Source organism: Zingiber officinale, chromosome 5A (genome assembly GCF_018446385.1).
Source record: "Zingiber officinale cultivar Zhangliang chromosome 5A, Zo_v1.1, whole genome shotgun sequence".
Classification (NCBI taxonomy): domain Eukaryota; kingdom Viridiplantae; phylum Streptophyta; class Magnoliopsida; order Zingiberales; family Zingiberaceae; genus Zingiber; species Zingiber officinale.
The window spans coordinates 74902527-74919772 of NC_055994.1; the positions used below are offsets into that span (position 1 = coordinate 74902527).

At 37.6% G+C, this 17246-nt stretch overlaps 1 long non-coding RNA gene across 1 annotated transcript; it reads right to left on the reverse strand.

Moving 5' to 3' along the window:
- Positions 1 to 926: 926 nt before the first annotated feature.
- Positions 927 to 2048, reverse strand: LOC121982909. The gene is made up of 3 exons (XR_006112327.1): positions 1934 to 2048; positions 1695 to 1783; positions 927 to 943 (listed from the first exon to the last, which is right to left on the reverse strand). It is a non-coding gene; the product is annotated as an uncharacterized LOC121982909 (long non-coding RNA).
- Between the last annotated feature and the right edge of the window lie 15198 nt (positions 2049 to 17246).

Sequence of the window (17246 nt, forward strand, 5' to 3'; positions counted from 1 at the left end):
TGAGAATGATGACTATGCTCCCACTAACCTTTTTGTAGACACAAGGTTCATCTTCATTCTTAATGAAACCAAATGTTTTGATTGCATTATCGAATCGAAGATTCCAACTTCTAGAAGCTTGCTTTAATCCATAAATGAATCTTTGCAACTTACACGCCTTTCCAGCATTCTTGGGATCTACAGAACCCTCAAGTTGTGCCATGTACACATCCTCGAGTAATTTCCGTTAAGAAATACAGTTTTGACATCCATCTGCCAGATCTCGTAATCATAAAAGGCTACAATCACTACAACAAAAACCCTCATAGACATCGGTTTTCCACCGGTGTCTATTACATTTTCGACCGATGTATATGAAGCTGATGTAAAAGGTCTGCCATTTTAGACATCGGGTTAAAACCGGTGTAGTATCACTTAACGACACCGGTGTTCGAATCGGTTATTAACCGGTGTAGTATCACTTAACGACACCGTTTCATCAACGGTGTAAAACCGATGTAATATTATATGTTAATAACACCAGTTTTGGCAGTGGTATACGACCGATGTAATATTAGTTAATAACATCGATTTTGCAGCGGTGGAAAACCGATGTAATATCAGTATATTTCACAAATTTGATTTCCGAAACAATGAAAAATCGACAGTAACAAAAAAATACACAAATATTCATAAATTACACAAATATTCTTCATTCAACAGTATGCATAAAATACACAAATATTTACAAATTACATAAATATTCTTCTTACAACAGTATCCATAAAATACACAAACATTCTTTTTACATCAAAAGCTAATAGATATCAGAATCATTAAGGTAGAACATTCTTTTAACAACACATCAAGGTAGAACCGCACTTCAAATGTAATCTAGCATGCATTCAACCCACTCGAACCGCACTTCATCAATTTCAACTCTAGATTACTTGAGATTTGTAAACTGTAAAAACACATAAATAATATATTAGTAAACCAAGACCAAAAATCATAGTTGAAAAAGTAGTAAGAGCACTAGGTAACAAGATGACTAATTTGAATGCTTAAAAAGAGACACATTCATCATTTATCTCAACCATATCATATAGTGATAGATTTATCATTCCTGTGAACTTAATATATTCCAAACCAGAAATTATTGCAACAAAGTTTTTCTCATAGTTGCAATTTAATTAATCAGTACTTGATGGAGCTTCAATCTTTTCATATTCAGAATATCATTCAAACATCCTGGTGTAGCAACAATGATATCAGCTCCACGATCCAACTCTCTTAACTGGGGTCCTTTTTAATTAATCAGTACTTGAGAAGTGCCAATGAACGTATTCTTGGTACTTCTTTTTGAAAATGGAAAAAAGAGATTTCCAACCTCTCATCAGAAGTCCTGCCAACTATAATGATATGACTAAAGATTTTATGTTTTTGTGAAACATGAGTAAAAGAGGGTGGAATTGGAATAACACTTGTTTAATTATGCACAAACAGCTAAGAATTTTGAATTTAAGTAATAGCAATAAAGTTAAACTAGATAACTTGGACAACGTATGATTTGAACACATCAGAAACAATTCAAAGAAATGTCAATCAATCAAAAAAAATTAAACCAGTAAAAATCTAGCAAATATGTGCATAATTTTGAAACATAGATAATGAAAGACATTATAACTAGGGAGTCAAAGCTTACCAAAAATTACCATCATTCTTGTTGAGAATTAATGACAGACAACTCTTCTTCGTACTCCATTGCGTGTAATGAGCATTCCCTTTCAATTAATAAAAATTCCTGAAAAATATATGCCCAGTTAATTTCTTTTGTCGCATGTTTTGTTGGGGAGCTGGCAGTGATACTCAAAAACAGTTCAAATCAATTTTCACGGTGTAGAACTCAAACTATGATGATTTGTTCATTCACGTAGAATGCGGAGGGTAATACCTGTAACTGGTGATGACTAAACAAATGAAGGATTCCATATTCCGAAGAAGCAACTAATTCTACAAGTGCATCACGATGATCTTTTAAATTGCCCATTTTAGCAAGAGAAACTGACACCTATTGGTGAACAAAAAAGGATCAATAAAGATCTGTAACACCATGGTGTATGTCAAGGAACACATATAGCACAGAAATAAAAAAGTATCGAGGTTGAGATTCTAATTAACCTGCATACAACGAAGAATAATTTATAGTAGACAGCACCTACGATTAAGCCCTTTCACTATGTAATTAGTAGGGTTTATCAATAGATCTTCCTTGAAATACCAAGCATCAAGCCGAAATATCTCCATTCTCACTCCAGGTTGAAACCGGTTAAACTCACCTGATAGATAAATTATTGACCTTCTCACAAGAAAATAACAATAGTGCATATTTAGTGGATTATGATACCAATACCTTTGAAACCAGCATCCATGATAGTGGCAAGAGATGAAAACACAAGGAGCTCAGAGATGTAAAACAACATGATCAAAAAGGGTGCTCTGAGATTTTGGAGAGATCATATCAAAGAGACAGGGAATTTGGAAGGGTGAAATGGCATGTATACCACACCTTTGTGACTTCAGCATACAAAGGGGCTCTTGTTCCAGTATTGTTATTATTTCAAGTTCTCTTTCAGGGTCTACAGATTGGTAGCAACTACTGGATTTCCTGGGCAACTGAAAAGGAAGACCAAGTGAGCAAAGAAAAACTTATTGGAATTTTTGTTCTACTGTCAGCCAGCAGCTCAATGTTTATACTAGGAAGGGGAGTTTTGCTTGCAACTGTTGCCTTTGAAATAGCACAGAAGCTATTTCTGGGAATGATAACAAGCATTTTTAGAGCACCAATGTCATTTTTTGACACAACGCCTTCTAGACGAATACTTAATACGGTTAGTTCTTTGATTTTCTCTCTTTCTTCTTTATTGTCAGGTCAAAAAGACATATCACTACTCTTTCCTTTAATTAGCAAAGTAACAATGTTAATATATGAAGCATTATCTAAAAGATTTAAAAATTTCAGTAGCTTGCTTAAATATCAAAGTATAAATTTAACAATTGTCACCTTTTCCAGTCTTCATCAGATCAGACAACCGTTGACACTGATATCCCATACAAACTGGCAGGATTAGCTTTTGCACTTGTTCAACTTCTATGCATCATCATTCTCATGTCTCAAGTTGCATGGCCAGTGTTCATCCTCTTCATTCTCGTTGTCACAATCTCCATTTGGTATCAGCTAAACCAACAACAAGCTTTTGTTGCATAATGTCTTTAGGAGTATTTGATTATACTGCATGGAAAATGAAAATAGCATTCTATTGTTACAGACTGGCAGGATTATGTTGTTTTACATCTCGATAGAAAGAGATGTCTAAAAATTTATAGTATTGTAATATGACCAGAAATATGGTGCATAAATTTAAAACAGAGTTTTATGATCATCTTGCGAGTAACACAATTCTTGAAAGTGAAGTTTAGTCGTTAATTAGCAGTTCTTGAGATCGTCCCACTTTGCGGCTCACCTTCTTGAACGAGTCTTTATTCTCTTTACATTTTCTCTGTAATGAGAAAGTCTACATTGACTTGGTTAGCACAAGAGATTAAATTAAAACGTGACAAAGTCTGAACAAATAAATCAGAGGAGGATGGCTAAGTCAAAATAATATCAATATCATCCAACAAAGATAACAAAAAAAAGCATGAGTAGTTGAAACGATGTAAAACGATGAAGTGCTAGAGAGATTTTGACGAGATCTGCAAAAGCATGAGTAGTTGAAGTTTGCATAATAAAAAATATGGAAACAATTTGATATGAAACATTATGTTTTAAGAAATTTATATTGACATATTTGCCTTGTGTTGCTCAACAAGTTATGCATCTTCATGCATCAATATCAGAAACAGTATGATCTCACACATGATGCCCAAATGCTCTTGTGAGTCCAGCTATGTGTATTTATTATGAGAAAATATACAAAAGACCGAGTCATTTAAAGTTTAGTGTTCCAAAAGAAATAAACACGTCATGTTAGTATAATTTAACTGTTAGCAAGCTCATGATAGCATGCACATCAACAACAAAAGAGTCGTGAATTAGAACTGCATACAGATTACTAAAACAGTTTATTCGGGAGGAATTACTAAAACACTTTTATAAGATAAATTGGCAACATATTGTGATTGCTAACATAAAATGCAGATCATTTGTAAGTGTTACTTGAAGTACCAATCACAACGAACACAACAGGCAATAAGATCCATCGAACGACCAAACACAAGACTGTTAAGTGGTTACCCATAAATTGGTTTGATACTCCATGGAGAATGAGCAACAGAAACTAGAAACTGTGATGAAGACGGCGATAACTTCAGGACGTCTTTCATATGGTAAGAAATTGCAGTCCACACAAAGGATCTGAAACCCTGCCAAAGTATATAAAAATGACGATCAAAATTACATCTTTCACAGAGAAACAAGATCGATGAAAACTACCAAAAAGGCAGGTACAAGAACGAATCTACAAAGAAGCCCTACTCAACAAGGTCGTAAATAAGAGCCAAAGGAAGGGAACCTAATTGAAGTAGACCAAAGTAACAAGCCAAAGGAAGGAAGCTCCGAAGGAGGCCCGCATCCGCAGAAAGGCACGCAGAATAGCTACTTGTGATGAAGCATTTTAATGTTCAAAACAGAAATTGCTTCAAATACATTAGTTGAATGTCAACACTTGCTCATTAAATCAGGAAATAGGGCAGAGCACAGACCCCATTTGGCAATGGCACCATGATAGTGGGCTTCCCTGGAGCGGAGCAAGAAGAGGACATCGACCTCGATTTCCACTCGTACCTCATGACTCCCAATCCCCTCTCCCTTGACCTCTCTCGCCTCAACTTCTCTTCAGCCGAGAGATTACTCTCATCGAGGCCGCCTCCATCAGGCGGGCAAATCACAAACTCCTGCCGCCGTGAGGCAACTTCAAAGGCGAAGCCTTTACGGTGGAGGGTACCATCGAGGCTGAAGAGATAGGAGATCAAGCGCCCATCGGGGCTGAAGCTGATGGAAGAGGGAGCGACGTATCCCGGAAGAGGGTACTGGACGATCTCCTTCACGGGAAAGAGGAAAGAGTCTTCCTTGGAATCAGTAAGGGGCATCTCGGCTTCGTAGTGGCGCGGCTTCTTCGAAAAAGTCTCCCTCTCGCTGTCCTCCGCGGCCGCCTTGTCCTGCATCAAGAATGGAAGATATGCAGGGGGAGAGGAAGGGGTGGAGAGGCCGCCGGAACAAGAAGGAGTCACCGGGCGTCGAACCCTAGGAGTTCGGATGGCGATCAGATCGGGGAAACGAGGGGATCTAGCTCTCACTTCACTAATATAGTAATGGTGCTAGGCCCTCCTTGGAGCGGAGAAAGAAGGACCAGTACTCCTGAACCTTATCCCGCATGATCAATCCCCACTGCCCGCTTGCCTTTCACTTCCGCCGAGCTCATCACCCACACGAACCAGTAGACCGCGACAGCGCCGACGACCACCGCCGTCCACATCGCCGTTGAGAGATTCATTGCTCGTCTTTCAAATGGTAACTCCTAAAAGGAGGATGAGGAAGATTAGGGTTTCGATTTATGGTGGGCGAAGAGAAGCCCAAAAGAAATCGCGCTAAAAAAGTCCACCAGAATTTTGGTTCATAGACACCGGGTTTTAAAAACCGCGGTTAAAATCGATGTCTATTAATGTAAAAAAGGCGTTCATAGACATCGGCTAAAAAAACCGATGTCTATGAGCGAAAATCTGTGCTCATAGACACCGATTTTTCCAAAAACCGGTGTAAAATACTCAAAGACATATGTTTTTGCTTAAAACCGTTGTTGTTCCACCGATGTCTATGAGGCTTTTTCTTGTAGTGAATAGCAAGCATGATCCGAATGAACTTGAGCATCACAACTGGTGAAAAGGTTTCATCATAGTCTATACCATAAATCTGCTTGAATCCTTTAGCCACCAATCTACCTTTATAGTTATGCATATGACCATCCATGTCTGTCTTCACTTTGAAGACCCACTTACACCCAATGGGTTTGATCCCTTTAGGTGGATCGACTAAAGTCCATACTTGGTTAGTGTACATGGATTCCATTTCAGATCTCATGGCCTCTAGCCATATCTCAGAATCTAGGCCTTGTACAGCTTCCTAATACGATGTAGGCTCATTGAGACTAATAAGCTCTACATCACCATGGTCAGACAAGAGAAAAGAATATTTCTATCAGGTTGACGACGAGTCCTATCAGATCTGCGTAGAGCTTGTGCTACTTGAACAGGTTGTTGCTCCACAACTTCTTGTGGTGTAACAAAATCATGATCCCCAACATCTTGTGGTACCTGTTCAGTTTTCATCAAGGCGTCGGTGCTAGTTTGTGTATCTTGAATTTCACCAAGATCGACATTACTCCCACTAGTTCTTCTAGAAATAAATTCCCTTTCTAGAAAGACATTAGTTTTGGCAACAAACACTTTGCCTTGTGTGGGATTATAGAAGTAATATCCCTTTGTTTCCTTGGGATATCCTACAAAATAGCACTTGTCTGATTTGGGTCCTAGTTTATCGGAGACTTGTCATCGAACGTAAGCCTCACATCCCCAAATCTTCATGAAAGACATCTTGAGATTCTTCCTAGTACATATCGTATATGGTGTCTTTATGACAGTCATAGATGGAATGCGGTTAAGTGTGAAAGCGACCATCTCTAGAGCATGTCCCCAGAAGGAAGCAGGAAGTTCTGTTTGACTCATCATCATTCGTACCATGTCTAATAAAGTACGATTTCTCTGTTCTAATACACCATTCCATTGTGGTGTTCCAAGTGGAGTGAGTTGAGATATAATCCCACACTCAACAAGATGGTCATGAAACTCTTGGCTAAGGTATTCTCAACCTCGATCTGATCGAAGGATCGTAATACTCTTACCAAGTTGATTTTGTACTTCATTCTTGAATTCTTTGAACTTTTCAAAGGATTCTGACTTATGTCGCATTAGATACACATAGCCATATCTACTGAAATCATCAGTAAAAGTAATGAAGTAATGGTAGCCTCCTCTAACTGCTATTCTGAAAGGGCCACATACATCTGTATGTATGAGTCCTAATAAGTCATTATCTCTTTTGCTATGTCCACTAAATGGAGTCTTTGTCATCTTGCCTTGAAGACAAGATTTGCATATCTCATATGATTCAAAATCAAATGAGTCCAAAAGTCCATCCTTATGGAGTTGGGATATGCAACTCTCATTTATGTGACCTAAGTGACAATGCCAGATATATGTTTGGTTCAAATCATTAGACTTGAACCGCTTGGTATTTATGTTATAGATTGGGTTGTCAAAGTCTAGAACATAGAGTCCATTCACAAGATGTGCACTACAATAGAACATTTCATTGAAATAAATAGAACAACATTTGTCCTTTATTACAAATGAGAATCCTTTCTTGTCCAAAAAAGAAACAGATATGATGTTCTTAGTTAAGGTAGGCACATAACAACACTCTTCAAATTCTAATACAAGTCCAGTGGGCAAAGATAAGGAATATGTTCCTACAACTATAGCAGCAACTCTTGCGCCATTGCCTACTCGTAGGTCCACTTCGCCCTTTGTCAATATTCTACTATTTCTCAAGCCCTGCACATTAGAACAAATGTGAGATGCACATCCGATATCTAATACCCATGAAGAAGAAATAGATATATTAACTTCTATAACATGTATACCTGAGGTAGAAGTTTCACTTTTCTTCCTTTTCACTTCCTCTAGGTATGATTTGCAATTCTTCTTCCAATGTCCAGTCTCACCACAGTGGAAGCAGGTTCCTTCCTTAGCCACCCCACCTTTGGGTTTCAGTGCATGAGTCTTGCCCTTGCCTTTGATTTGGGTTTTACCCTTACCTTTGGGCTTCCATTTGCCTTTGCACTTTGAGACCATTAAAATGGTGCTAGGCTTTGCCTTCTTAAGGTTGAGTTCAGCAGTTCTCAACATGCTCAACATCTCAGGCAATGGTTTGTCAATTTCATTCATGTTATAGTTAATGACAAATTGACTATAACTTTCGGGCAATGATTGCAAAATTAGGTCAGTGGCCAATTCTTGGCCTAGTGGGAATCCCAACCTTTGTAGATTCTCCACATACCCGATCATCTTGAGCACATAAGGCCCTACGGGACTTCCTTCTTGCATTTTGCATTAAAATAGAGCTTTTGAGATCTCAAATCTCTCATGCCTTGCTTCTCCTTGATATAGTTGTCTAAGGTGTTCAACCATATCATAGGTGTCCATGTTCTCATGTTGCTTCTGAAGCTTAGAGTTCATGGTGGCGAGCATAAGGCATGACACATCTAATGCGTCATCTTGATGCTTCTTATAGGCATCCCTATCAGCTCTAGTGGCAGTAGCGGGGGGTGCTTCAGGAACGGGCTGCTCTAGAACATTCAGTTTTCGTTCTTGCTTAAGTACTATTCTCATGTTTCTGTACCAGTCTAGGAAGTTAGCTCCATTGAGCTTGTCCTTATCAAGGACAGATCGTAGAGAGAGAGTATTTGACGTATTTGACAACATGGTGATCTATAACAATAAAATATAGAAATAAGTATCATATTTTTGATCATTTAACAAGGTCTTTAATTAGATGATTCTCCCACTAAATTGTAAAGCTTTGGTAGAAGCAAGTCATGGATGTGGTTTTACCCACACTACTAGCTCCAAATCCAATCGCAATAACATTTATATGGGACAAGATCCGTATTATACCACATCTTGAGTTAGCTTTGGCTAATCGCCCAAGACTTAGTATAATTTAGGCAGGCAACATTTACCAATTACATCATATGTAACTCTTGTATCATTGTGTGAACAAGACTATTTGTTCATTTGCCCATCTTATGAAATCCACATTATAACTCATCTTGAGTTAGCTTTGTCTAATCGCCCAAGACTAATATAATTTTGAATTTCATCATATGGGATATGCCTCCAAGTTCTCAACTTAGTTAAGTTACACCCAAAGTTTTAGTAGTCAAACATCACAATTGTCCTTCGCACTCTAGCAAGATAAATCGAGTCACCTTGCTTTGGCAAAACCTGACTACAATTGATCGAGCTAGATGTGAGTACCAAACTTTGGTAGGCATATTTAAAAGACCTAATCATGATTAAACTACACATGCATCACATACAATCATAGCATATCATGGCATACATCACATATATGCATAAAAGAAATCATAACATGGTTATGGCCCCATAATCTATAATCCTCTCAAGCAAATGAGAAGATCAAAAGGTCAACCTAGGCAAAAACATCTTCTCCAAGTGCTTCCTTGGTCGTTATGTGTTGTTGTCCTTCTCCTTTTTCATCGTCATCAAGTAGACTCAATCTTTTCTAATTTGTATATTACAAAATCTAAAGAAAGCTCGAGTTACATTTGAGTGTAGTCTAAATTTACAACTAGAATAAAAGAGGAGAGGCACGACACGCAGACAGTATTATGAATTACAACACACACATCCAATCACATCGGGGTTTAAGGGTCATAACCATGCACCATGTCATATAACATTCCCAATCTATTATGACAAAATTTACTATGATTTAAACAACTAATTATGAGCCACAATGCCATGATGGTTTCGCTAAAAACCAAAGGTGGAGAATGAAACTCACAAACTCACAAGGTGGAGAATGAAACAACCAAAGGTTGTGCTAGCAACCTTTCTTGGAGGTTTCAGCCAAGTGGAAGAGAGGAGGAGGAAGAATAAGAGTTGGAGCACCAAAAACTCATGATGAAAATGAACCCCAAAACCCCTTTTTATAGATTCATGAAGTTGCCTCATGCCTTAATGTCAATTGTCTTGGTTGACATTAATATTTGTCTTCATCCAATGAATCCAATGCATGTGCAATTCAAATGGTTCACTCTTCATCCAATGAATTCAATGCATCCAATGCATGAGCAATTCAAATTGTTCACTCTTCATCCAATGCATCCAATGCATGAGTAACTCAAGTTGTACACTCCTCTTTCTTCATGAATTCAAATTTCATGAAATCATATAATGAGTCCAACTCATTAATCATTAATCTAATTGATTCAATGAGTCTAATTTGAATTGGACTCAATCCAATAGTTGGATTTAATTGAGTCTTACTCAATGAGTCAAATTTGAATCAGACTTAATCCAATGATTAATATTAATCCATCTCCATTGACTTGTTCTTTGTGTGTGACCCAATAGGTTCTCGTAACGTTGGCAATGTATCCAAATCAACATTTAAATACATAAGCAATGAGTGACATCTAGCAAGGCATCATTGCTACCCAAGTGACGAGAATGTCGAGATCCGACTTAACTTTTCTGTGACTATTATCTTGTATGACTCAATCCTTCTATCCTCGATATCTAGTTTGATCAATGAGGCATAGACCATGTCATCCTCTTATCAATATTTATGTTTCTTGATCTCTAAGTAGACACACTCAATTAAATAAGCTAAATATCACATATTGACTTATTTAAGCATGGCCATGCATTCTTATATCCTACTAATCCAGGGGCCCATAGATATCACTTTCGTCATATGGAAGGGATAGATCTCATCTGTATCACTCACATCCCTCCGCATAATTTATTACATACCTAGTGATCGACTTTATAGTCTACCCTATTACGGGTGACGTTTGACGATACCAAAGTATACAACTCCTTATGTAGGGAACCGTAGTGACTTCAGGTTTAATGACTATTCATACCAATTGTCACATGAGAATGTTTATGACACTCATACGACAATCCATGAAACATTCTCATGGTGGGGCATTCAGTACATATTCTCTAATATATACCCATGTGTCAACCTGATATATCATATCCATGACTTGTGAGATCAAGTCATCCGTTGACCTACATGCTAGTCTCAACGCATTAATATTATCCTTGTATAGTAATGCTCGACTAGGAATAGTTAAGAGTAGTGTTCTATGTATATCTACAATATCTCACTATCAATTCAACCAATTGATATGTTGTAGATTAGAACCTCCTACTCTAGGACATTATTATGCTTATTCATTCGGCACTGAATTGAAGTAAATATAATAACCAACTTTGCCTTTATTAATAATGAAATATGATACAAAAGGAGTCCTTTACAATCATCTCATAATTGGTGCTAGGGCTAATACTAACAGATGAAAAGGCCTCCACCTTTAGGATTGAGGAGGAGTGGCATGTATTGACACCGAAATAAGAAGAGACTTCCACTTTCGGGTCAAATGAAGAAGAAGAAGATGGTGTCACCTCCACAAATCAAGAAAAATCAACTGGAGGATCATGTGCCATCCCTACACGCAAAGGTATAACAATTTCAAGTTTAAATAATAAAAATCACATTATTTACTTTGTGTGTAGGGAAAGAGGGCACTATAAGAGCAAGTGTCCAAAATTATCCAAGAAGAAGGGTCAAGTGGCACCCAAGGGAAAGGAGAAGCCCAAGAGAGTCGGCCCCATGGAACGTAAGGGAAAGAAGCACATTGTGTGCTTCTCTTGTAATCAAAGAGGACATTATAGGAGTCAATTTCCTAAAGGGAATAAACCAACCAAGCCCAAAGAAGGAAGCAAGAGTCAAGGGGGAGCTTGTGAGAGTAAACCCAAGGTATCATTTGTTGAGCCAATTTCTTTAAATCATGGTAAAAAGCACGCTAGTTTAACTTTATATCATTTTAATGCTATTTATCATAAAAATAGAAGGTATGATAGGATGAAAGAAAAATATGTACCTCTTCATGCCAAGACTACCTCACCTAAGGTTAGGAAGGTAGATAAACTAGGCAAGAACACTAAGGACCTTAGTTATAAGCCTAGAAATAGAAATGGCAAGGATTTAATGATAAATCAAAATCTAGGGATTTATGGAAAGAAAATCAAGTCTTGACGTCAATGTTTGACAAAATTGAAAAGACCCTAAAAAGGATGGAAAGTACCCTTAAGGGGCAAAAAGAGCATAACCTAGGTTTAGGACAACAAGGGTCATCCAATGGCCATAGAGGTTTGGGATACAAACATAAGGCTAAGAAGGATGTTGCTTCATATCATAGGGTTCTATATACCTATAGAACCAATCCTAGGTCTAGGGGTCAAGTCAAAGATACAAGGACAGTTATTCCTAGAAGTATTTTTGCCAAGACCAATGTGACTAAGATTTCTAAGAAGTCTAAGAAAGTCACCAAGAAGGTCACAAGAGAAGCTATCCCTAGAGTTGACCTAGAGAAAGTGACAAAGGCTCCTAGTAAGCCTAGAAAGGTCATTAGGAAGGTATCTAGGGAAGTTATCCCTAGTGAGTACCTAGAGCATCCAAGGAGCACTAATAGGTTTTAGGTTCCAAGGAGCATATTCTCTACACCCTAGATGAGTTTAGAGATTGTCAACTTTAAATGGGAAGGGTGGTTACCCAACTTTGATAAAGTTGACACTTGGAGAGTATTTTCAAGGTTATTGTTAATATTTGAAAATGAAATGGATTATTGCTTACTCTTTGGAAGAGTAAAATGTACCAAAATTTGAGGAATTGAACTTAATTTAAATTGGCACACTTGAGAAAAGCATAAGAAATGCCAAGTTGGGATTTTGGTATTTTCTTAGGGAGTTAAGGGCAAATTTAAGTCTTAATTTAAGTGATTACTCTTTGGAAGAGTAAAATGTGTCAAACCTTGAAAAAATACACATAATTTAAATTGGCACAAATAGGGAAAGGCAAAAGAAATGCCAAGTTGGGGTTTGACATTTTCTTGAGAAAATATGGGCAATCTAGGGTTAGATTTTAATTTAGCAAGGATTAAGGATACTTAGATAAGTTATCTAGGTATATTTTATTTATGCTAATTACCATGATTGTTTGCCCATCATATGCCATGACATCATGTTGCATTCATGTTTATTATGAAAAAAAAATACCATGTCATGTCATACATATATCATGTAGCTATAGTGTATTTTCTTTCAAAAATTATTCTTTTTGATGTATGCCATAAATCATCATGTATTATTTTAATTTTCTTGTGATTAAGGACAATGGTATTTACTAACAAGTGGCATCCTATGTGAATGTTCAAAATTTCTAAAATGCCTAGATATATATGCATGATCCCTAGTTTAGGGCAAAATAAAAATCTACATCTCACAAAGACTATAAGGTGACTTGTATGTATTTTAGTACACATTAAATACAAGTGAGATGTTAGGATGATGAATAAGACTCAACATGTTGATTTAGTACATCTATTTGAGTTTTGATTTCATCAAAATACATAGTTATGTGTACTCCAATCATTGGGAAAGCTAATGTACAAGTCATGTGCATTAAGCCCAAAAAACATGATTGGAAATTTGTTTTGAAAAATATTTTAAATATACTTTGAAAAACCTTGGTGAAGGCTATCTTTTGATAGTAACCATCATTGAAAAGTCAGACACAAACTAGAAGAAAATATTGAAGCTTTTGCAAGTTTTCAAGTTTGTGTCAATCTTTGAAAATAGGAAGTATTTTCTTAGAAAACTATTTTCCATGATAGTATATACCCTAAATAATGTCTATAAGAGTTTTCATGATTTTTAGAATTTTGTAAAATTTTTGGAGCATTTTTGAATTTTACTGAAATTCACTTTCAGGAAATCAGAGCTTCAATCGATCACCCGATCGATTGGAGTATCTCAATCGATCAGGTGATCGATTGAGAAAGGTATTATCCCGAGAAGAAGCCCGTTCAATTGATCATCCAATTAATTCAACTCCGGCTGGATCAATCAGTGGATCGATTCATGCAGTTTTTCTACGAACAGAACCTCGCTGAATCGATCAGTAGATCAATTGAGCAATTGTCAATCGATTGAGCCCCAACCCAATCGATTAAAAAGATAATTTTGGCTGGGAAAGCCTAATTTCAGCACTTTAAGTCATTTTTAGCATTATTAACCACTCCTAACCCCTTAGAATATATTTATATACATTTAAGGGTAGTTTTTATGATGAAAATAAGGAGAAATGATTAAGGAACACTAGGTTAAAGTTTATGATGAGGTTAGTTTCAATATTGAATCTTTTAAACCTCAAAACTTCAAGTTTTTGGGTTCCTATTGATTTAGGAACTCCAAGTCATTGTTGGTGTAATGACAGAAGTCTGGAGCATGTCTTTAGGGAGAGTTACTCTTTAAGGATATGAAAATTATTTTTCAAACATTTTGGAAGGTGGTTAACCTTCTTTAGAGTAAATGCTCAAGGTCGAGCATAGGGAAACAATGGAAGATCAGATATCTTTATTGTTGGATAGAAGAATGCTATAGGAGGAGCATTGGATACAATGAAGGGTATGAGACCTTCATTGTTGGAATGATGAATGTTCTAGGATGAGCATTGTGAAGGGGTTTAATACTCAAGGTTGAGCATTGGATATAATGAAGGGTATAAGACCTTCATTGTAGTGTTGTGAACAATATGTGAGGTTGTGAACAACGTTGAGTAAATTCTCAAGGCGAGAGTTTTTGATGTGTGCCAATAGGGGGAGAATGTAGGGTTTAAGTTAGGCCTTCATTATCCCTCTAGGAATGTTTGGGGGAGAATGCTCTCTTAGAAAGGGAGAGAATGAAGGAAACCTTCATTCATGCATTTGCATGAATAAAAAGTTGAGGCTATGGGATTAGCCTAACTTAAAGGTATTGTCAAACATAAAAAAGAGGGAGATTGTTGGTGCAATTCCCTCGGTCAAGGTTGACCTGGTTGACTAAGCTTGAGTTGCCTCAAGCTTGAGTCTTGATGTTTGGATTTTGATGTTTGACAATACATGGAGATTACAGATGTAATCATCTGATTGGGAAGATTGTTGATATAATTCCCCTCTAGTCAACGATTGACTAGTTAGATGTGAAGAAGAGTCAAATAGGTCAAATGGTTAACTAGATACTTGACTGAGAAAGTCCTAACGTTAAGTAAAGGAAAGTCCTGGTGAGTAAAGTCAGGTAGTTGAAAATCCTAGTGAGTGAAGCCAGGTGAAAGACCTAGGGAGTGAAGCTAGGCAGTTGGGAAATCCTAGTGAGTGTAGCCAGGTGAAAGACCTAGTGAGTGAAGCTATACAGGTCAAAGTCCCAGTGAGTGAAGTCGGGCAGTGGGAAAATCCTGGTGAGTGAAGCCAGTGAAAACTCTAGTGAGTGAAGCTAGGTGAAAGTCTTGGTGAGTGAAGCCAGACAGATGGAAAGTCCTAGTGAGTGAAGCTAGGCAGATGCAAAGACCTGGCGAGTGAAGCTAGGCATGTGGAAATCCAGGTGGGTCAAGGTTGACCAGACACTTGGTGTTGGGAAGTCCAATTAGGTCAAAGGAGTGACCAGATACTTGGCACAAGGAAATTCAGACGGGTCAAGGGTGACTGGCCATTTGTTGGAAAGAAGTCCAAGTGGGTCATGGAGGACCTAACACTTGGCATGAGACGGTAAGTCCAAGTGGTTCATGGTTGACCGGACACTTGGCATGAAGAGAAAAGTCCAAGTGGATCAAAGGATTGACCGGATACTTGGTGAAGAAGTTCTGGCATGTCAAGGTTGACCAGATGTTAGTCATGAGGAGTTCCATCAGGTCACGGTTGACTAGATGTTAGAATTGGGGGCCCTTGAGCTTGAGTTAAGAAAGTCAAGGGTGGTCAATCGGTTGATCGATTGGGAGCTTATATCGCGCGCACAGTAGCTTCCCCAATCGATTAGCTGATCGATTGGGCTCCCCAATCGATTGGGGGTCAGTTTTCTCGCGTAGACGTAAGAGCATAGAAGAAGGTAGAATCGATCAGCCGATCGATTCAGCCTCCTCAATCGATCAGCCGATCGATTGGGTTGTGACCATTGCGCAGGATAAAGTCGTTGGCTTGCGATTTCTTCAGTAGTTGTTTACGAGCTTCATCCTAAATCTCACACGACTTTCTCCACCGAGCTCACCAATGCACACTAGATCTTGGAGGCTCAGAGAGGAGTGTTGGTACACTTCCAAGCAAGTCAAGAGGTGTATTCAAGAAAGAAGAAGAATCTAGGGTTTCGTCTTCATGTTGTAAATCTTGTAAGATTTTACTTGTATTTGCTTCCCTTTTTCTTCTTGTTGTATTGTGAGCATTGTACAAGGCTTTTTCACCTTCGATAGTTACCAAGAATGAGTGTTTTCATAGTGGATGAGTGAGTGAGGGTCGGATCCTTAGATTAGTCACCTCTTCTTGTGGTGGATACCAAGTAAATCCTCTTGTTAGCGTTGTGAGTGTTTGCTTCAAGTTCTTTTCCGCTGCATATCATCACAAAGCATCAAGACAATGAACGCGACGAGCTATTCACCCCCCTCTAGCTACAAATTGACCCTAATAGGATTAGCAACTAACATCATCTATCCCACATCAGTACAAGTCTTATGTTCCAATGTACTCTCCAAATTGTACATCCTATTATGATTGTATCTCGTAACTGTTAAGCATGTATCTTTACACTTTTCCACATCAGTGGGGTATCTATCCAAATATACCTTGTAAGTTATCCAACCATGTACATACAATCCATGGTCAAAGTCCCCATGGAATAAGATACACCGATCTCCTATAGACTAATCATGCCAACAATGTATACATCTAATTTAGTCCTTTCTATGTCTGTAGAAGTCATGTACCACTCATAAGTATCTCAAGGGTTAGAATCTCTATGAAATAGAGTAATTCGATCTTATACTTATTGAACCAATAATAGTAATTTGGTCATCAACTAACTGAACCAACAAGAGTAAATCAATCCTCTACTTACCAAGTCAATAAAAGTAAATCAGTCCTCTACTGATCGAACTAACTAGGGTAAACTAATACTCTACTAACTAAATCAACATAAGTATACAGATACTATCCACTACCCATCTAATAATAGCATAGACTAGTAGGTGACTCTAACTCTTGCCCAACTAGTAGTAACAAAACTAGTAATACTGGTGGTATGGTAGAAGGAATCTCTTGAAACTGTAATCCCTGATCTCCAATAGGATTTGATAGACATCAACAATGGTCGATACACATATGTTATACATGTTACATGCAACTAGACAAGTACTAACAGAAGAGTACCAATACATGTCATAACAATCATAGACAACTATACATATACCAACAAAATTATATGATAACAATATACAAACATAACTCCTATAGCTTGGAAATATCCTATCG